The following is a 22,321-nucleotide window of genomic DNA, read 5'->3' as shown; positions in this document are numbered from 1 at the left end:
AAATATCCTTCCCAAGGCCTTCATTGCAACCCTACCAAGTGTTAGTCTGATGTGTATTTCTTGACTGCAGGATTATTTACTCTTGATCAGGCGCGTAACAATGATAGGGCAAGGGGAGACAGTTGTCTGGGGGCCCCACTGCCTGGAGGGGCACCCCAGAGGCACCTCATGTGACTCCCCATTGCCCCCTGCCCAGCCCCAAGGCCCCTTAGCCACTTGCCCTGTTCGCCGTCTCTCCAGCTTGTTCTCCTGGCCGGCAATCGAGGCAGCAGACAAGCTGCAAAGAGCTCCTTTTCTCCCGCCTCTCAGCTGATCGGCGGGTGGGCGGGGCTTCCACGGAGGCCTCCGTGTAGGCCTCTGTGAAGCCTGAACTCCAGTAGGGCCCAAGCAAGCCAGGAAGGAGGCGGCAGCCAGAGAGGCCTCCACTGTTCTCTGCAGCAGAAGACCCCCTGCTGCCAGGTAGAGTGTGAACTCCTTTTTGTGGTTACCTTTCCCGCCCCCCCCCCCTTTTATAGGGATCTGCTTGCCATAGGGCTTGGATATGGGGGTGGGGGAGGAGGGACCGAGAAGTCTCTGAAAATTTATTTTGAAACAGCTTGGAAAATTTGCTGACTTAAAAAAACTATCTAAAAAGTCCTATAAGTGGCTTGTTTCATGGCAGAAAATTGCAAAAACTTCTGGAACAGTATTTTATTAATTTTATTTATTCATTCATTCATTTATAAATGCACTTATGTTCAAGTTGTTTTGCAACCCAGAAGGTCTGAGTGAGAACTGTGAAGCATGTGTGGTGCTTTTATTTTATTTTTCTTGTGTGTGAACTGCTCCCCAATAACTTGCAGGGACTTCAGGGTCAATCTGGCCAACATGTGAATGCAGCACCTCCATTCCAGAGGAGATGTGTCTTAAAGGGCTTTAAAAGCCTCCTGTGAAAAACCTCCTGCAATCAAACTTGACTGTATTTGTTCAGAATTCTGAGAAAACAAACATAGGCTCACCCTGCATGGTTGAAAGTCTCCTTTGCTAATCTGCAGCGAGGGGCCCATTTTAATAATTCATCTTTCTAGTGTGTTCTAGGCATTGAAAGTAATACAAATGTATAGTACTCAATGTATATCACTATATATTGTGACGTGTGTGTGTGTATTCAGTGAAATGTATTTGCAGGCAGCATACTTATTTTGGAATATCAGACTTAAATCCTTGGGGGCCTGGGGTGTGCGGAGGCCCTGGACTTTGGGGGGGGGGGCCATTTTAAAATCTTGTCTCTGGGCCCACTCCAACCTTGCTACGCCCCTGCTCTTGATGGTCAATCTTAAAGGGCAGAAGCTATCCACCACTTCATTGTCTTCATTATCAATTCTGAGGCTGGTTGCTGTACCCATTGTCATATTCCTCCTAAAAAGGTGTACATTGTTTGATCCCAGGTTTTTTCAGTGTTATTACTTACACAGTGAAGATTCAATGTGAAATACTTCTGTTCTTTGAAATAGCCAGAAAGGGTACATTGATGGCTTCTCTGATCTCAGTATGTTGCTCTCCACAATTCATCAGGCTATAGATATCATTAACTGTTTTACAGTGGTTCCGCTCCTACCTCTCTGGTAGATTCCAGATGGTGTTGCTTGAAGACTGTTGCTCTGCAAAGCAAGAACTGAAGTATAGAGTTCCACAAGGCTCCATACTGGCTCCAATGCTCTTTAATATCTACATGAAACCGCTGAAAGAGATCATCAGGAAGTTTGATGCTGGGTGTTATCAATATGCTGATGACACCCAGATTTACTTCTCCATATTGACCTAATCAGGAAATGGCATATCTTCCCTAAATGTCTGAGTGGAGGTGGTAATGGGCTGGATGAGGGATAACACACTAAAGTTTAATCCAATTGAGATGGAAGTACTGACTGTGGGGGGTCGGAACCCGAGATATGGTTTAGATCTGCCTGTTCTGGATGGGGTTACAGTCCCCCTGAAAGATCAGGTTGTAGCTTGGGAGTGCTCCTGGACCCAAAGCTCTCTCTGGTTTCTCAGGTTGAGGTGGTAGCCAGTAGCGCTTATTATCAGCTGAAGCTGATACGTCAGCTACGCGCATTTCTAGAGGTGAATGACCTTCAAACAATTTTGTTTGTGGTACATATGCCATGGTACATATGCTGGTAACCTTCAGACTTGGCTGCTGTAATGCGCTCTATATGGGGCTGCCTTTGTATGTTGTCCAGAAACTACAATTCGTACAGAATGCGGCAACCAGATTGGTCTATGGGACATCACAAGGATATATAATACCAGTTTTGAAAGAACTACACTGCTTGCCAATATGTTTCTGCGTGAAATACAAAGTGCTGGTTATTACCTATAAAGCCCTTAATGGCTTGGGACTACACTATTTAAGAGAGTGACTCGATTGTCATGAGCCCTCCCTCCTTTTATGATCTTCTGGAGAGATCCAGTTACGGTTGGCACCAGCCCGTCTGGTGGTGACTCATGACTAGGTTTCTCTGTGGCTGCCCAGGGCTTTGGAATATGCTCCCTGCTGAAATAAGAACATCTTTGTCTCTGCTTGTTTTCAGGAAGACCCTCAAGACTTTCCTGTTCTTGCAAGCTTTTAATTATTTATTTTTACATTTTATTTATGTACATTTTATATCCTGCTCTTCCTCCAAGGAGCCCAGAGCGGTGTACTACATACTTAGGTTTCTCCTCACAACAACCCTGTAAAGTAGGTTAGGCTGAGAGAGAAGTGACTGGCCCAGAGCCACCTAGCAAGCATCATAGCTGAATGGGATTTGAACTTGGGTCTACCTGGTCCTAGTCCAGCACTCTAACCACTACACCACGCAGGCTAAAATTAGAATGTTAACAATTTTAATAATTTGTTTTATATTGGTTTTATCATGTTTTATGTATTTTAACATGTGGTTTTTAATGTTGGGATTTGTACACTGCCTAGAGATTTACATACCAGGCAGTATAAAAATATGATAGATAGATAGATCAATAGATACATAGAAAGATAGATAGAAGCTCAATTCTGAAATTGTTTTAACTGGCTGACATGCAGACTAATGAAGCACCAGTGCTACAACAGAAGTACTAGTGTTTCTGAAGGATTCCACTTATTCTGCTCCATTGCTCATGTAACAGGATGAAAGGTGGCATGCTTCCCCTAGAAGCATGCCACCCCTGTGCCTCAGGGACATATTTTCAGGTGGCACAGAGTACTTCTGGGGTAAGAGGAAGTCATCAAAATTCACACCCACACGCCCACAATCTCTGGTGCAGCATTAGTCTGGAACCTTTTCGAAGCACTGGTGCTTCACTGGTGTTTCTCCTGTAGCATTCGTACTTTGTTTGTTGGGATGTCAGCCACTGTGTTGAAGTCTCTGCAGTATGGCTTTTTCCTGTACTGCTTGTGTGATGTCAGAAGCTCAATACGACATGAGGGAAAGTCCATGATGCAGTTTCATCCCACATCAACATTATCCCAGTTTCAAAATCTCCCCATCCCCAAGATCTGGTCAAATGCTGTCCAACAAGGTCATTACAATGACCTTTTAAAATAAGATTGTGTGGGTTGGTTTTTGCATAAGGCAAGGGCATCAATTTTGTTTCAATGCTTCCCCCCCCCCCACTTTATTGATGGAATCACTCAGTCCACAAGAGAATTGATAACCATGGATAAATGCACAGAGAGTAGATTTCAGATTCCGTCTCTCCCATACACTTGCAACCATGACCTCGAGCAGCTATTGAAACTACAACATGACAAGCCAAAACATCCTCCAGTGATTCTGCCTTAAGATGCTCTGTCTCTATGAATTAACAGCTGAGTAGCTTCACCTGCATGAGAGAAACAGCATCAGCACCAGTTAGTATTCTCCTTTGAAGATACACTGACCTTTCTTGTCAGTAAATGCCTTTCTTGGCAACAGATTCTTCAGAACTACTTATACTGGAATCAGTGGGCTAATCCTAAGATGCTACTCAGCATGACTGGGTGCAAAAGGACCGCATTTAGAAACCACTTCACTTCTCTGTGGTAGCAAAATACTAGCATTTTCAGGCCCAGTCACACACTCTAAAGCTAATTAAGAAAGACCTTGCAACTTTGAAGGATCCAATTGAAAAAACAGGTTTTTTTAATGCCAATTTAGGCTTTTTTGTATGATCAAACCCCAAACTCAGTGATCACACCTTTTACAGCTTAAAAGTTTTATTCAAAGATTTAAGGCATATAACATTGTGTGGCAAAAGATACCTCAAAAGATAAGCATGAGCAAACTATAACATTCTAAGAAGCACAGAATACATGGGGCATGAAAAGCTACTGTTGTTGGAAATTCTCTGTGGTGAGAGAATCCTTTCTCATTATAGCAGAGTGCACAGAGGCACAACACAGCAGAAATTTAGTTAGGCATGCGTGTGTGCTGAGAGTAAAGTAACTTGGAGCCAATTCACAGTTTCAAATCAACATAAAAGGCATTTATTAGGGAACTCCATTCAAAGATAGGAAAGTGAGGAGTTAGGATCTCTAATCTATCTATCTGGCTGGATGCAGATGGATTCTGCATCTTCTCTGCACATATGGTGCAGGGAGAGAGGCTTGCCATGTTGCAAGGTAGAAGAGCAGGTAGGGAAGAGAGAGAGAGAGAGAGGAAGTTGATCCCTGAGATTAGCAATCTACATATCAAAGGGATAACATCAGAGCAGTGGAGAAGTGATGACCAATGTCTTGACCTTCTAGCCCTCTGACTTACTAGTCTGTCCTCCACTGTCTGAGACAAAGAGACAGCGCAAAGTCCTTTAACTTCCAACAACTGTTAAGACTGATGTTGTGAATAATAAAATCTACCCCAATATCCCCTATACTAAATCTAATCTAAGCCCTTAAGTGATACCTCTAAATTTATTTACCCTTTTGGCAGCTTGAGGAGCTTTTGGGCTTCTCAAAAGGAATCAAAACAAACTAAACAAAGAATTAGCTACTTTGGCGCTCACGCTTACAACTTGCACATTTAACACACTGGTTTTAATCCCACAAGATTGCTGCTCATGGAAATGCCAGTCATCATGCTTATTGCACTTTTCTTTCCTGAGCTTCCCTTGTGTTGTATCTATGTTCAGATGTCTGTACATGTACATGTATGACTGTATGTTTGTTTCAAATCCAAACACGTGGTACTACATTGTTCAGATGGAAAACTGCTGTACTCATGTTCAACATTACATATGAATAATTGTACCTGCACACAAATCTGTACCTGTGTATTCTAAACGCAGATTGGACAAGTGTTGAACATAACGTGTGAAGAGGACTTAAGTCTTTGTGTATTCTTCAAATAGAGGTATAGTGGCTAGAGTGACTTGTGAAGTTACTGATTATGCTTATGAAGTCTGCCTTAGCCAAGTTCAAGAGAGTCTCTTCTTTACCTCAGCAGCCTCTTTACCCTCTTTTTGGTCTCTCCGAGGATGCTGGGAGAAAGGTTCCAAGTAACCCTTTTCCTTCTCCAGATGAGCCAGCGTCCTATTAAACATACAGTATTATGTATGTAATTATTGCCGATTATGTAATGGAGCCTTATCAGTACCTATCTGAAGGCAATGTCCAGATAGATGAGGAATAGATGATCAGATTGCATGCCCAATGACATGTCTTTGAGCCCAACCCCACTTCTATATGAATTGCTATGGAAGTATGTCACTGTAGATTAATATTCCATTCAACAAAACTGAGCATGGTTGGGAGTTATGCATTGCCCTAATACATACTGTGTGTCATTAAATGAAACAGGAAGCATCAATAGAAAATGAACGGTGAGCCATGGAAGATCAGAGCTATAATGAGATTTGGAAGGTGAAGAAAACTGATGAGGAGGGGAAAACAGACACAAAGAATGATCAGATGGTTTATGATGATCATATGGATTAAGAATTTGCCCTATTAAAGTGTGTCCTAATTAACAGCAAAAAGAGGGCGGAGACAAGACATGACTATGTTTTGCAAATATATTGAGTACAAATGTGCGGGGCATACGATATTTAATTCATATGTGTTCTGACAAAGAATACATTTAGAACAGACTTGGACTGACATTCTGGAACATAAGAACAGTTGTTCGGCTGAAGAACCTGGTTAATGTAAACCTTGAGGTTTCCAAATTCATATGCAACAGTACATGAAGTAGTTTCAGATGATCATTCCCTAGAAAGATCCGGGGAAAATGTTTTATTGCAATTGGCCTGCCATTGAAGTTTTAGTGATTGATATTTAGGGATTCTGAACTGATCTTGTACTGAATTTCATCTTATCCTGTGTTGCAGGTTGTTTTATTTTACCTGCACTATGGGATGAAGTTTAATCCCCTTCAAACAAACTAACAGGAAGACGGGAGTTTTGCAGGGGCTGTTTCTCTTTAAGGGGTAGGTCTTAGTCTCTCTCTCTCTCTCTCTCTCTCTCTGTGTGTGTGTGTGTGTGTGTGTGTGTTACTTGTTAGGGTTACTTGTTGGGGTTAAGATATCACAGGGCTAGGAGTTCTTAGGAGTTCTTACCTAACTCCAGTGTTTACTTAGTGGCTGCCTGGAGGGGGTGGAGTCAGCTAGGACTGGGAGAGGCCCCACATTCCTTTCCTTTGACTGGCATCCTGTGTGACAGTTGGAAGGCTACTCTACATATGAGGTGAAGGCCCGAGAGCATAGCGAACAGAGCATAGTGGACAGGGATAGCAAACAGGATGTAGGAGTTTTGCAGGAGTTTAGCAGGAAGTGTGCGGGGGAGCCTGGAACAAGCCCCTGTGATCACAAGGAGCCTAGTGGAGAAGAGAACGTAAGTACATATCCCTCCCTCATTTCCCTCATATTCTTGGGAAAGGCTGTTTGGACAGTTAAATAGTTGACCATTACAGCTGAGACCTATCCTAATAAACTATCTAATAAATGGACAATAAGCTCCCTACATACTGTAAACAGCCAACAAAAACAGTATGAAGGTAGAAGGTCAGCAGGGGAAGGGGCACTTCCCAGCGTATTGCACAGAGTGCCACATGTATGACTATTTGCCCCATGGGCAGAAGTCATGGGTGTGTGCTCGGTGCAAGGAGCTCCTGGCTCTCAAGGAACAAATCCGTTCACTTGAGACCAAGGTGGCGGATCTGGAGAAGCTCAGAGAGACAGAGAGGCATGAGGACGAGACCTTCAGGGATGTGATAGAGGCATCCCACTCCAGGGCTGGTAGCTCCTCTGCTGTCAGGGAGAATGAAGGTCTTGGGCAAGGTGGACATCGGTCTGAGGAAGCAGAAAATGCTCCTTTAGAAGGGACCCCTTCTGTGGATGATGAGCTCATATCCTCTCGCACAGGGATACTCCTCTAGGGGGTGGGGGCCTCCTTGTAGTTGGTGATTTGATCATTAGAGGGATAGAGAGATGGGTTTGTGACCGGCGTGTTGACCGCATGGTGACTTGCCTGCCTGGTGCGAAGGTTGCGGACATTACGCAGCATCTAGACAGGCTCCTAGGCAGTGCTGGGGAGGAGACAGCTGTCATGGTGCACGTCGGCACCAATGATGTGGGGAAATGCTGTCAGGAGGTCCTGGAAGCCAAATTTAGGCTGATAGGTGGCATTTTGAAGTCCAGGACCCCCAAGGTAGCATTCTCAGAAATGCTACCTGTTCCACGCGCAAGTACAGTGAGACAGGCAGAACTGAGGGGTTTCAATGCATGGATGAGACGTTGGTGCTGGGAGGAGGGGTTTAGATTTGTTAGGCACTGGGACACATTTTGGGGCAAGCAAGGCCTGTACAAAAGGGATGGGCTGCACTTGAACCAAGATGGAACCAGACTGCTGGCGCTTAAAATCAAAAAGGTTGCAGAGCAGCTTTTAAAATGACACCTGGTGAACAGCCGATGGGAGCTGGGCAGTATCCCATTTGGCAAAAGCCACCCTTTAAAGTGTGAGGCTGCAAAGAATTCAGATAAAACAGAAGGGGACAGAGCAGAACCGCATAAAGAGCAGACGGGAGCCTATGCCAGCAGGTCAAAGAGTCAAAAGAATAGCATACATCAGGGGAGAGATTAATCATATAGGTGCTTATATGCCAATGCCAGAAGCCTCCGAGCCAAGATGGGTGAGCTGGAGTGCTTGGTTGCTAACGCAAAAATAGATATAGTGGGCATAACAGAAACATGGTGAACAGTGAGAACTGGTGGAACACTGTTATCCCTGGGTATAAACTCTATAGAAAGGACAGGGAGGGGCGCCTTGGAGGAGGGGTAGCACTGTATGTTAAAGAAGGGATAGAATCTAACAAGCTAGAAAAGCTAGGTGGACTGGAGTCCTCCACAGAAACCCTGTGGGTGACTATACAAGGCCGGAAAGGGAACGTGCTACTGAAGACGTGCTATCGCCCACCGGTTCATAATGCCGACAGTGACTGGGAGTTGCAGGAGGAAATCAGGGAGGTGTCAAGGAGAGGCAGGGCTGTAATTATGGGTGATTTCAATTACCCACACATAGACGGGGTAAATTCACATTCGAGTCAGGAGAAAGAGGTCAAATTTCTAGATATGCTAAATGACTGTGCCCTAGAACAGTTGGTCATGGAACCAACCAGAGAGCAGGTGACCTTGGATCTAATTCTGAGTGACACCCAGGACCTGGTGTGTGACGTCAGTGTCATCGACCCTTTAGGGAACAGTGACCACAGTGCCATCAAATTCAGCATACATGCGGGGATAGAATCACCAAGGATGTCTAACATAGACATTTTGAATTTCAGAAGAGGAAACTTCTCCAAAATGAGGAGTATGGTGAAAAGAAAGCTGAGGGGAAAAACCAGGAGAGTCACTTCGCTCCAGAGTGCATGGAGTTTACTCAAAACCACAATACTAGAAGCCCAGTTAGATTGTATACCCAAAAGGAGGAAAGGTACCACTAAGTCCAGGAGGATGCCAGCATGGCTAACAGCTACCGTCAAGGAAGCCATAAAAGGGAAGAAGACTTCCTTCCGAAATTGGAAGGCCTGTCCAAATGAAGAGAACAGAAAGGAACACAAACTCAGGCAAAAGAAATGCAAGGTGATAATAAGGGAGGCAAAAGGAGAGTTTAAAGAACATTTAGCCAAAAGTATCAAGGGGAATAACAAAAACTTCTTTAAGTACATCAGAAGCAGGAAACCTGCCAGGGAGACAGTTGGGCCATTAGACAATGAGGGAGTGAAAGGGATTATTAAGGAGGATATGGAGGTTGCAGAGAAGCTGAATGAGTTCTTTGTATCTGTCTTCACAGCAGAGGATACTGAGCATATACCTGTTCCTGAACCAGGCTTTTTAGGGATGGAGGCTAGAGAGCTGAGTCAGATAGAAGTAACAAGGGATGATGTTCTAAACTGTTTGGAAAAACTGAAAGCTAACAAAGCACCAGGGCCGGATGGCATCCATCCAAGAGTCCTCAAAGAACTCAAATATGAAATTGCCAACCTCCTTGCTAAAATATTTAACTTATCCCTGAAATCGGGCTCTGTACCAGAGAACTGGAGAGTAGCAAATGTAACACCGATTTTCAAGAAGGGATCCAGGGGTGATCCGGGAAATTACAGGCCGGTTAGCCTAATGTCCATTCCAGGCAAATTGATGGAAAGCATCCTCAAGGATAAATTTGTAAAGCACCTAGAAGAACAGGCCCTGCTGGGAGTGAGCCAGCATGGCTTCCGCAAAGGTAAATCTTGCCTCACCAAACTTTTCGACTTCTTTGAGAGTGTCAACGAGTGTGCGGATCAAGGTGATCCAGTTGACATAGTCTACCTGGACTTCCAAAAAGCTTTTGACGAAGTTCCTCATCAAAGACTCCTGAGGAAACTTAGCTGTCATGGAATAAAGGGACAAGTACATGTGTGGATTGCTAACTGGTTGAAAGACAGGAAACAGAGGGTAGGTATAAATGGAGAGTTTTCACAATGGAGGGAAGTAAAAAGTGGGGTCCCCCAGGGATCTGTACTGGGACCGGTGCCTTTTAATTTATTCATAAATGATCTAGAAGCAGGGGTAAGCAGGGATGTGGCCAAATTTGCAGATGATACCAAACTCGTCCAGGTAGTATAATCCAAAATGGATTGTGAGCAGTTCCAAAAGGATCTCTCCAAACTGGGGGAGTGGGTGACAAAATGGCAAACGCGGTTCAGTGTTAGCAAGTGTAAAGTGATGCACATTGGGGCGAAAAACCCCAACTTCAAGTATATGCTCATGGGATCCGAGCTGTCGGTGACGGACCAGGAGAGGGATCTTGGGGTTGTGGTGGACAGCTCGTTGAAAGTGTCAACTCAATGTGCGGCACCTGTGAAAAAGGCCAATTTCATGCTAGGGATCATTAGAAAGGGGATTGAAAATAAAACGGCTAACATTATAATGCCCTTATACAAAACTATGGTGTGACCACACTTGGAGTACTGCGTACAATTCTGGTCACCACATCTTAAAAAGGCCATTGTTGAACTGGAGAAGGTACAGAAGAGGGCAACCAAGATGATCAGGGGCCTAAAGCACCATTCTTATGAGGCAAGACTACAACACCTGGGGCTTTTTAGTTTAGAACAAAGACGACTGTGAGGAGACATGATAGAGGTCTATAAAATCATGCATGGTGTGGAGAAAGTGGAGAGAGAGAAATTCTTTTCCCTCTCACACAACACTAGAACCAGGGGTCACTCCATGAAATTGATTGCCAGGAGGTCTAGGACCAACAAGCGGAAGTACTTTTTCACACAACGCGTGATCCATTTGTGGAACTCTCTGCCACAGGATGTGGTGACAGCCAACAACCTGGATGGCTTTAAGAGGGGTTTGGATGACTTCATGGAGGAGAGGTCCATCAATGGCTACTAGTCGGAGGGCTGTGGGCCACCTCCAGCCTCAAAGGCCTCTGAGTACCAGTTGCAGGGGAGTAATGGCAGTTGAGAGGGCACGCGCTCAACTCCTGCCTGTAGGCTTCCAGTGGCATCTGGTGGGCCACTGTGCAAAACAGGATGCTGGGCTAGATGGGCCTTGGGCCTGATCCAGCAGGGCTGTTCTTATGTTTCTTATGTTTAATCCCATGTGTTCTAAGTTCCACATGAGTGTAGACGCCTTCAACATTGGTGATTTGTAACTTTTTATTCATTGTTGTAGCATATTGTAAATTTAAATTAATCTGATTTGGTGTTTAATCATGGATAGCCATGAAGACTGAAAAAGGACCAGGTAGAAAAATATTAAATTGCACAAACTCACCAACGTATGACATGGTTTTGGGGAGCTTGGCTACCAAATAAAATGACATTCCAATTGTAATCATAGGGCACAAATGACCAGAAAGTTATCCTGTGCAGTCCCAGTTGAAACTAATGGGAGCAGTGGAATAAGGAATGAAGTACTGATAATCTGTAGCTCACATTCATTTCAATGAAACCCACAAAGGAAATTTTCCTTGTGGATTATACACAGAATATGTTAACATTGCACTTGGCCATGTAATAGAAAAGTCCAATGCCTTTTTTAATTTTAACAACCCTTAACAATTCAGAAATCTTTAATGTTAAATATTTTATAATGGAGACTACAAAACTTATATCCAATTGCAAAAGTATCAAAGTGCTAAACAATACACTACAGCTAGAGTTGGGAATTCCAGGGTTTCTCCCAAGAAGAAACCTAGAATAATTTCCATAGCTGGTTTCTCCACATTCCTGCCACCAGCTGTGGTGGGCAGAAGGTAGGCAGTGATCCACTGTTTGTCAGGAATGTATTTAAGATTGCTTGTATTTAAGACTGGTAATTAAAGAACCAACACAATGCTGCCCCTTGTGGCAGCCAGACAAACTACAGCAGCTTTGCCAGGCATTCTCAGGCCATGGACTGACTCCACTCAGCCAGGCAGTTTTTTGGCTTCTTCCAGGTCAGGTACAATATAAAGCCTTCCTGCCTGGGCTCAAGGTTTGCCTTAGTGTCAAAATCTTCTTGCTCTGGGTGTGTTTCTTGAAACTGCTTGACATGACTTGGTTTGGGTTCTGATCTTTACTCCTGCTTCTTGTTTGTCTGATTTGCCTTGACCCTTCACTTTGGCATTGACTTTTGGGTTCCTTCTTGACCTCAGTTCCTGGTCTGTTCCACTGCTCCTGCTTCGTGGCTGGTTACTTCACCAGTCTGTTCTCCTGGTCTGTTCCTCTGCTCCTGACTTCAGACTCTGATATCATCCACTGGCTACTCACAATCCAGTGCTGACACTGCTGAAAAGTGTCAGGAAAGAGTTAATATGTCTTTTCCCTGCCAAGGGTGTCTGATCGATGCCGAGAAGACATGATCACACAGAGCATGTTCTCTCATATCGTGACCAATGGTTGCTGAGTGACTAACACAATGCACACAGTCTGGCAACATGAGCAGAATGGAGATTCTGGCCAGCAGCCAGAGGTAACAAAACTGGAGTTCCTCAATAATTTGCATCATGATTCTTGAGTTCAGAAATTAACCACAGTTTTGTTTAACTGAGCTTTGACGCTATGTCAAAACTGAATGGGGCCATAGTATAATTAAAACCATATTTTTCTGCGGATGGGGCAAGGAGAGAACAGCTGCATCCTCACTTGCAATACTTTCCCATTCAACAGCTACAGGCAGCATCCTCCAAGAATGGGACATGATGATGTTGCTGGTTATTCTGGCAGCTTGCCAATTATCTTGTTGCCAATTCCTCTCAGGTAGTGGTGACCTTGCTAGGTTACAGAAGCATGTTGTACTGACTTTATTACAGTGTGCCCTTTTATTGAGGGTATGTTTAGTGCATGTTTTGGGTCTAATTAAAATGCTAAAATATGGTTCCAGGAGATTATTATCCTTCGCTCAAAGAAGATACAAAGCAATAGGACTACTGAGACAAAGTGGCTGTATAAGTTACACAAGAAAGATTCTGGAACATTCAGTGACTCATATTCCAAGCAACATCCAAGATAATTTATTTGCACTATCTGCTAGACTATCCTGTAGCTAGGAGTGCTATCCTGGCTACATGTCAATGAACTAATTTGACTATATTCAAATTTAAATACCTGTGCTATTATTAAATAATGTTGATTTATTCCTTCTTCAGTAAAGCAAGTTTCCACAGTACAGTACATCCCTTTTGAAGAAGGAAGGAAGGAAGGAAGGAAGAGGAGCTCTTCTAACAATTGGTGAAAAGAGCTCCAGGTGGTCTGCGGGAAAGGTGGGTTTAGCTTACCTTCCCCACAATCTCCAGTCCTAGCCTGGGCAAGCAGATTGCCCGCCCAGATGAGCGGCAACTTCCCCTGCAGCTCCAGGGGTCGGGGTGCTGGGACATGCTGCAACGTGTCACCCCCACCCTCCAGAGCTGCAATAACTTGCGCGGGGCATTAATGGGATCCCCTCCCCCACTCCCAAGTATGCCAGACTCGCAATAAAAAAACCTCAGAATAAAAAAAATGATTTAAGAGGGAGGCTTCATAGGCAGGTTTGCTGCTATGTAGCCTCCGGGATCAGGCTCCCTTAGCCTGGTTTTGCACGCTCATGTGAACAGCCTCACTAAGAAAGAAAGAAGCAAGTCCAGTCAGTCAGTCCTTTAGTCAGTCAGTCAGTGCAAGTCCAGTAGGTTAGACAGATTGTGGATTGAGCCTGGTTACAACCTTGTGAAAAAGCATAATAGGAGGTCCTTTTTTATTTCTCAGGCTGAATCATTAGGTGATCAAATATATAATGGGATATAAACCAACATTTTTGAAATGAAACAGACAAGCTTCATAAAATGAGTATTGAGCTGATTTTTAGAATTTTAGGTTTTAAAAAAACTACTATGGGGAGAATACTTGAAAGTGTAGGATACTTCAGGAATGGGGTGGGAATACTTGAGAGTTGAGGATGCTAGAAATAACTTGTGTTTTTCAGAGGTTTTCTAGAGCTAAGGAAAAGAAATGTGAACAACATGTCACTCAAATGTATGCAATCTAATTAGTAGAAAGGTTTCGTGATGTGAAGTGCAGCTGGTAGCGTGTCAAAAAAAATTAAACTTAAATCATCATTTACCTTTAATATTGATTTTATTTTCCCCTTGCAAATAATGGAGAACTGTGTTAAATTGTACGTTTCTGATGTAGCTGTCAGTTCTGTTGTTCCCCCTTTCCTCCTGCACATATTTTCCATGGTGCCAGCTAATTAGAAAGACAAGGAAAGGATTTCAAAATATACATATTGTAGGACATGTGCTGATGAGTAATTGGAAAGTGAATAAAGGAAAAGTAATGGGGAAAGGTGATGGTGTTTATTTAGTCTCACTGAAATTTAATCCTGTAGTCATTGAAATAAAGAAGCATTTTGGTTTAAATATTTGCAGTTGTATGGGTGGGAAGTGTGAATTACATGCTTTAGTACAGTATGATTAAATCTGATTTAGCACTAAAAGATTGTACTGTGAAATAATTAAGTTTAAAATAACATTTTGATATTTGTCATTACCTCTCTACTGATAAATAAATTTAGTTGGATAATAAATCCCTAAAGGCATCATCCAGACTAATTTGTCATGACTAAGCACCATTGAAATGAATTAGACAAGTTAGTCATGATTAACATAAGTCCCATTAGTTTCAACAGGACTTAGTAATTACTAACTTTAGTCTGGATGCTGCTCACAAAAAACAATACATGGACCACTACTATGGGAGGATTGTGATGACTGGAAACCAAATGGTCACCACTTAGAATCACAGTCTTCAACCTTTGCAGATCTAGGATCCACTTTAACCCTAACATGTATGAAGAACCCACTTTTTAACCCCCCCCATATATGTGTATCGTGGTCTTCTAAGGGTGGCCAGGGGGGCAGCAAGAGGGCACCTTACTGGCACCTCCCCAGCACCCCCACCCTCACATGGACCATTCTGCTGGGGGGTGGAGTGCTGGGGTTTAGAGGTGCCACCATCACCACTAGTAAGGTGTCCTTTCACTGCCCCCCCACCCGGCACCCTTAGAATCCTTTTAAAGGCAGGATTCCACTTTGCTTGTAAATGGGAATCTTAACTGGATTCCCCTTTACAAGCATAGCTCTTTGAACCGTTAAACTGGGTCTGTAATAGAGCGGGCCCAGAACCAGGTCTACACACCTCTAAAGCATACATAGCCTATGAAGCAAACCTGATTGTTATGTAGTGACTCTCTTTCCTATCTGATAGCTTGCCCAACCTACTGCTTTTATTAATGACCTTGGGAAGAGGCAGTACATTCTGCCTATTTGTCCTTGTTCACTTGTTTATTTTGTGGATTATTCTTTCTTCATTTTTTGCTTACTAAAGATTAATCAGAGAATTAAAAAGTGATAATCTGCTTCTGGGAATTCCTGTTCAGCTCCTGTTGCTACTGAAAGAGTTGCAGACTTGGTTAACCAAAGTTCAGCAGTGATGAACCAAAGCTGGAACAATGAGAATTGCTGGGAAGTATGTGTGACCTTTGTCAAAGATGCAGCAAGGAGTGCTGAACAACAAGATGTACCTGGCCTAGCTGAACATTTTGATGCTTAGAGAACATCGGTGATAAGAGATGGTCTGCTTCTGAAGATGTATCTGACAACATTATAACAATGTCTGGGAATAAAGCCAAGATGCTGAACTGGCAACTAGGATCTGATGACATGGCTCTGGACAGATGGCACCTTTTTGGAAAAAAGGGGTATAAGGGTCTTCAGTGGAAATTTCAAGAAACCAGTCACATAATCTCTGTTGCAAGATGACAAACAAAAGAATGGAATCTTTTGGAAATGCCTCCAACCAGGACAAGAGACACAAAAGTCCAAGCGAGAAGGCACCCAGTCAGTGCCTTAGGAACATTTCTTCAATAGACCATTGCCTCATTTATTTCTCCTCTCAATTCTCTCTCTCTCTCTCTCTCTCTCTCTCTCTCTCTCTAACACACACACACACACACACACACACACCTTAAATTTCTCTCTTTTCCATTCTTCCCTGTGTCATTTTATTTCAGATTCCTTGTTATTTAGATATATTTATTTAGGATTTCCATGCATCTTTCCTAACCAGTATGTTTCCTCCCTATCTTCACTTGAGGGCTCCTTTACAGCTAGATGGTTGGTCATAGCTCTGGATAGCATGGAACTTGCATTGCTGGATTTTGAGGTAGGAATAACTATACTTGAAAAATTTAAGTAGAAGGGCAGGATAAAGTAAAGGAAGGTAGACAAAAAGTGTAGAGGATCACACTTGTAAAAACATTTAATTACTAGAGGATTATTGGTGTTGAGAATGATTTTCTGCTAAGAATTGTCTTGCATTCTTCTGCTAAGAATTGGCTTTATTTGCCATGTTGTTTTATCAGCCTTAATGGTTCATTCATTCATGATGAATTAATAAATGTATTATCTGCTTCAAGACTTGATTATTTATTTTTATATAGTACATTTTTAGAAAGTAGGCAGATTAGCTCTTTCCAGAACTTCTTGTTATACTACCAAAAACAAGTGTCTCATGGCAGTTTACATTAAAAAAACCTAAAACAAAAAACTGTTGCAGACCAGTTACATAAAAAACCTCTTTACATAACTAAAAACCACAGTTAAACCCAAAAAATTTGAAGTTAGAATTAGTTTAAAACAATAAGAGTTATTGTTGTTTAAAATGTGTAAATGTTTAAAAATGTTTAAAATAACATTAACATCAGTACAACCAACTTCTAGCTGGCCAAAGATTTGATTAAATAAATATGTCTTGAAAACTCTTCTAAAAACAGCTAGAGATGGTGAAGCAGGGAGCTCATTCCAGACTTTCAGGGTGGCAAAAGAAAAGGCCGAACCCTGAGTTGCCACCAGATGAGCTGCAGGCAACCATAGGGCAAACTCTTCAGCAGATCTTAATAAGCAATGTGGGTCTTGAAGCAGAAGGTGCTCTCTATCCCGGGGCAGGGCCCAAGCCATCCAGGACCTTATATTCCTTTATGTTTTGCCTGGAAATATTGCAGAAGCCAGTGCAATACTTTTGAATAGGTGCAATATGGTCTCTCTGAGTTCTCCTGGAGACTGCATTTTGTACCAACTTCAATTTATGGACAACATACAAAGACAGCCCCACAGACAGCACAGTGCAGTAGTCAAGTCTGAGGTTACCAGCACATGTACCACTGCTTTTAGGTGATTCTCCTCAGAAATGGCCATTGTGGGTGTATCAGCTAATAAAAAGCTCCTCTGGCTACTGCCTCAGACTGAGAAACCAGAGAGACATTTGAGTCAAGAAATATTCTCAGACTATATACTTGTTCCTTCTGTCTGTTGTGGCTGTTATTATATATCCCGTTGCTTCCAGCTTTGTGCCTGTGCCTCAATAAACCACTAGTAATTCATTCCACACATGAACCCTATTCACACATTATGTTCAAAACAACCGGTGTGTATGCACGTACAATAATTCACATTTATGTTCAACCCACGTACGGTAGTACACATCCTATCTGTATTGTGCAATTTAGGCCCACTTTTAAAATGAGCACATGTATAGAAACACATGTATAGAAATTCACATAACAACATGTACGGGTATAAAGACATTTGTATGTATGTATGTACAATATCGTATCTCAATAGGGCTGTATTATTGATGTTCCATGAATCCATGCATGCGTGATCTTCCTGGTCACGCCTTTAGCCCACTGGGACAATTAAAGAATATCATTTTCACACTTCAGTCGCTTGGTGATTTGAAACAGTGTTGGATGAAAGTATGCCTAAATTCCAAAGTCAGACCAGCCTGTTATGTCAAACAAGCTGTTGTTTTTACCTCAATTTTAATCAAACGAAATAGTAAGAACTTTTCATGCTGTTCATACCAAATAGAGTGAGATTCTGTTTTGCACACCCACACTTAAACAGATGGGTAGCACAGTGTTTAGTGTAGTCAAGTTTTTATTTGTCAATATTAATAATAAAGTCTTTGAGAAGGGAAGCTGTTGCATTATGTATCATTTCCCCATCTTCACACATTCCTTTTTTAATAAATCATGCAATAGGGATATATGTGCTACAACCTTATTCCCCCCCCTCCCAACACCTTTTCCTAACTTCAGTTTGTCCAAACTACCCTCTACACATGCTATAAAGACCTGTTTAAATTAGAGAAAGGCACATAACTTACTTGTGTTGTGTGCTGGGACCAGTGGATTAATCCAAACTGGTTATCTGAAATTCTCTAAAAAATCAGGACAAATATCAACCTCAAGAAAGCAAACTTCATCAGAAAAACAACACAGAAGAAAAGATGGTTGTCCCTGAACGATGCTTTGTGTACAGAAAGACATGGCCAATCTTAAAGACACTATTCAAAAACACAACTGAAGTCATGTCTCTTTGGTCCTGTGTAAAGTTCAGATAAGTGAACATCACAGATGATAAAGTTCAGGACTGGATAACATTTAACCGTTCTAGCTTTCATGTCTTGAGAACACTTCCATTCATTGTGTTTTTAAAAAGCTGCCTACCACAGTTGTGGAACAAAGTTTGGGAATATGGCCACAAAGTATATATAACATTTCAAAAACTGACACACAATTGGACTTTTCCCATGATACTTCCCACAGAAAACTGATTGGAATATGCTAGTTACTATGTTATTGGTATAAAATGAAAAAGTTAAAAACAACCACCAGGTTTTGTTTGTTTTTCTGATTGGAAATATCTCATTGGAATATGCTAGTTGCTGTGTTATTGGTATAAATTGAAAAAGTTATAAACAATGAGACACAACAACAAGTATAGAAGATATAAGTCAAAGGTTCTACCAAGTACAATATGCTATACCAGCTGGCGTACCACTGTTTTCAGTTCATTCTCCTCAAGGAATGGATGGAGTTGTCAAATCAATCACAGCTGGTAAAAAGCATTCCTGGCCACAGCTTCAAGCTGAGGCACCAGGATGAGACTCAGGTCCAAGACCTGTTCTTTCTGGAGGAGTGTAACCTTGTCCAGAACAGGACGTCCTATCCCACCTTGCAGATTACAACCCCCAACAATGAGCATCTCTGTCTTGCTTAGATTCAGCTTCAGTTTATTATTGCTCATCCAACCCATTACTGCCTGTAGGAAGGCATGTAAGGGGCTAATGCCATTTCCTGATATTGATATCAAGGAGAAATAGATTTGGGCATCGTCAGCATATTTATAACACCCAACACCAAATCCATAGCAGTTTCATGGAGCATTGGTAACCGAATGAAGCTCTGAAGGACTCCATATAGTAGCTTCCATTTCGAAGAACAGCTATTACCAGGCACCACAATCTCCAATCTACCTGAGACATAGGAGTGGAACCACTGTACAATAGATAATCTATTTCCTCCAAGAAATAGATAATCAGTGTCATTCATTCATTCATTCATTCGGTTTCTATACCACCCTCTCAAAAATAGCTTAGGGTGGTTTACGCCGAGAAATAGCAAATAAATAAAATGGATCCCTATCCCCAAAGGGCTCACAATCTAAAAAGAAACATAAGAGAGACACCAGCAACAGTAACTAGAGGTACTGTGCTGGAGTTTTCTCCAAGACCACTTGGAGCTGGTCGGCCACCACCCTCTCAATCATAGACCATGGAATTTGCTGGTGCCAGTGGTAGGGACTAGTTTGTGCACTCCCCCTCTGTTCAGGTATCCATTCGGATAATATCTGAATATGGCTTGAATCTCAACTGTCATATCTATTTTGCTAAAATCTGTGCAGGAATGGAAGCAAACTATCATTTTTTAAAGACATGGCACACAATTTCTATATGAATGAATTTCACTGCACCAAATTAAAAAAAAATGCTGAAGTGTAAAAGTCAGGTCAGATAACAGTGAATATCAGATTTGAAGACATGGTGATTGGGAAGGGTTCACTTCTGCACACACTCTCCTTCTAGTCATTTCTTGCCTTTTTGGAGAAACAGACAAGGCAATAAATTAGTTAGGTTTTCACTTTATTGACACACAGGCACCTTAGGCAATAAGGATTTATAACTGGCCAAAATGGTTAATGGACTCTTCACATCATTGTAGCAGTATGGAAGTGTGGAGAAGCTGAGCCAAGTAGTGTTAAAGACATTATGCAACCTTGAGAATTGCAAAGTATTAATGTAAGAAGCAATCAAAAACAACCTTGGAAAACAACAATAAATATTTATATACCACTTTTCAACATAAGTTTCCAAAGTGGTTTACATAGAAAAATAATAAATAAGATGGATCCCTGTCCCTGAAGCGCTCACAATCTAAAAAGAAACATAAGATAGACACCAGCAACAGCCACTGGAGGTACTGTGCTGGGGCTGGATAGCACCACTTACTCCCCACTTGCTAAATAAAGAGAATCACCATGTTAAAAAGGTGCCTGTTTGCCCAGTTAGCAGGGGAAAAGGACTACTTTCCATTTAAAATGGGTTACATATTCAGCATGGACATATTTTTTGAGAATCATTTGGGGGAAATCAGGCACAAAGAAAGAATGGATCTGCTAAAAAATACCCAACTGACTTGATAGCATCCTTGTGACAAGCTGGGTCCAAGAGGAGCATTCTGTCAGTTGTTGGAACATGAAAACAAGCCTTCCATGAATGCCCAAAAGACTGACAAAATGCTTCTCTTGGGTCCAGTAATTCGTTCTGAGAAGATAAACAAGCCATGTTAGCCTTTCAAAGTGTTGTTACTGTGCATTTGCAAAACTTGTTCTATTTGATGTGTCACTCCTGCAAGATTCTTCATCATGCTGACCATCCTCAGAGGAAAAGATTGTTTCAGAAAATCTAAAGCGTACAGAGAAGCTAATACATAACATGAAAACTTCCTTTCTCCACATCACAGGCCTGCTGCTTTGACAGGATTTTCAAAGCCCAACATCCCTGTAATAAATACAGTAGAAATTTCTCCTCACAGAGATCTTGAAAATTCTGCATTGTAGACAAATTACTCCTTATCAACTTGTAAGTATAAACATTAATTTAGCTAAACATTCTGGTATGCTGTGCAGTTTAAATTTCACTTTTCATTCTTCACTGGAGTATGATCCTAGTATGCAACCTTGTATTCTAATTAATTCAATAATCCCCAAGATTCAAACCCTTTTCAATATTATTTTTTTGTGTTTATCCAACTATCACCAACATGGGCTCCAGTGAGCAAGGTTTTAACCAGGCAGCACAATCTAATGACTGGTCTTCAGTTGTTCTGAATGAACAGGTGTCACAGTTCAGTCCGATTTTAAATTTGTCACAAGTTGAATGCCTATAGGTTCCAATGAGCCAAATGGTTCCAATGAACCAAATGGCACATCAGACATTCAGTCCATGCATGGGATTGGTGGGGGGATGGGGGCGCTTATCTTGTGGTGCAGCAGGATGTGTTTTATTCTTTAAACTGTTTTTAAAGTTTCTGTCAAGTTTTTTCCTACAATGCCCAGACCAACGCAACACAACACAACACAATTCAACATGATAAATGGATGAATAAATGATGAATCCCAAAGCATCTTAAACAATGAAAATGAGTGAAGTTCAAAAATAAAATCTCACGTATCTCAATACTCTAAATGGTAAGTAAAGCAGAGTACCACTTGTTAGATCATATACTCACAGGAATGGAATGGGACAGTGACATACAGGGGTACCAGTGTTCTCTGCTCCAGTAACACTTAGTTTAAGTACACAAGATCTCCAGTGGTTGCATTTGGTATGCGATTGCCATTATTTAATTAATAATAATAATAATAATAATAATAATAACAACAAACTTTTTAAATTAAAATTTTATTGGAGTTTCCCCCTTCAATATACAATTACAAGTAGGTATCATATTATGGAGCAAAAAATGACACATATTTATAAAATAAATTCCCCCTGCATTGTTCAATTAAATAACCAGTTTTGAACATAAAGAATAGAATCATCTGGCTTCTGCAAATGAACATTCTCTTTCACCAAGAGTAAATGTGGTTTAGAGTGTTAGAGTCATGCATTGGGACCTTACCCTCTTCTATATATTTCCAGAAGTGTTTCCACCTGGCATAGTACAATACATTTAGGTTTTGTTCGGTATCATTTTTCAGTAGGAAAGAAATTTTATCCATAACCATTGTAGACTATATTCTGTTGAACAATGCTCTAATCGAAAAGTGCCCTTGAGAGAGCCATTATTGCCTACTACTATATTTATGGAGCCACCTAATGTTGCAGTGGGGAAATGACTTGACTAGCAAGCCAGAGGTTGCTGGTTTGAATCCCTGCTGGTACTCCTATATCGGGCAGCAGCAATATAGGAAGAT

At 41.8% G+C, this 22,321-nt stretch overlaps 1 long non-coding RNA gene across 2 annotated transcripts; it reads left to right on the top strand.

Annotated features, from left to right (window-relative positions):
- The first annotated feature begins 323 nt into the window (after positions 1-323).
- LOC128348724 (uncharacterized) lies at positions 324-18,138 on the top strand. Of its 2 annotated transcripts, none has more exons than XR_008318280.1 (3): positions 324-459; positions 13,115-13,228; positions 15,379-18,138. It is a non-coding gene; the product is annotated as an uncharacterized LOC128348724 (long non-coding RNA). The 2 variants fall into 2 exon arrangements; XR_008318279.1 differs by having other exon boundaries at positions 15,327-18,138.
- Positions 18,139-22,321: the final 4,183 nt, after the last annotated feature.

Source organism: Hemicordylus capensis, chromosome 3, assembly GCF_027244095.1.
Source record: "Hemicordylus capensis ecotype Gifberg chromosome 3, rHemCap1.1.pri, whole genome shotgun sequence".
NCBI classification, from domain to species: Eukaryota; Metazoa; Chordata; class Lepidosauria; order Squamata; family Cordylidae; genus Hemicordylus; species Hemicordylus capensis.
This window is presented reverse-complemented; position numbering and strand designations above follow the sequence as displayed.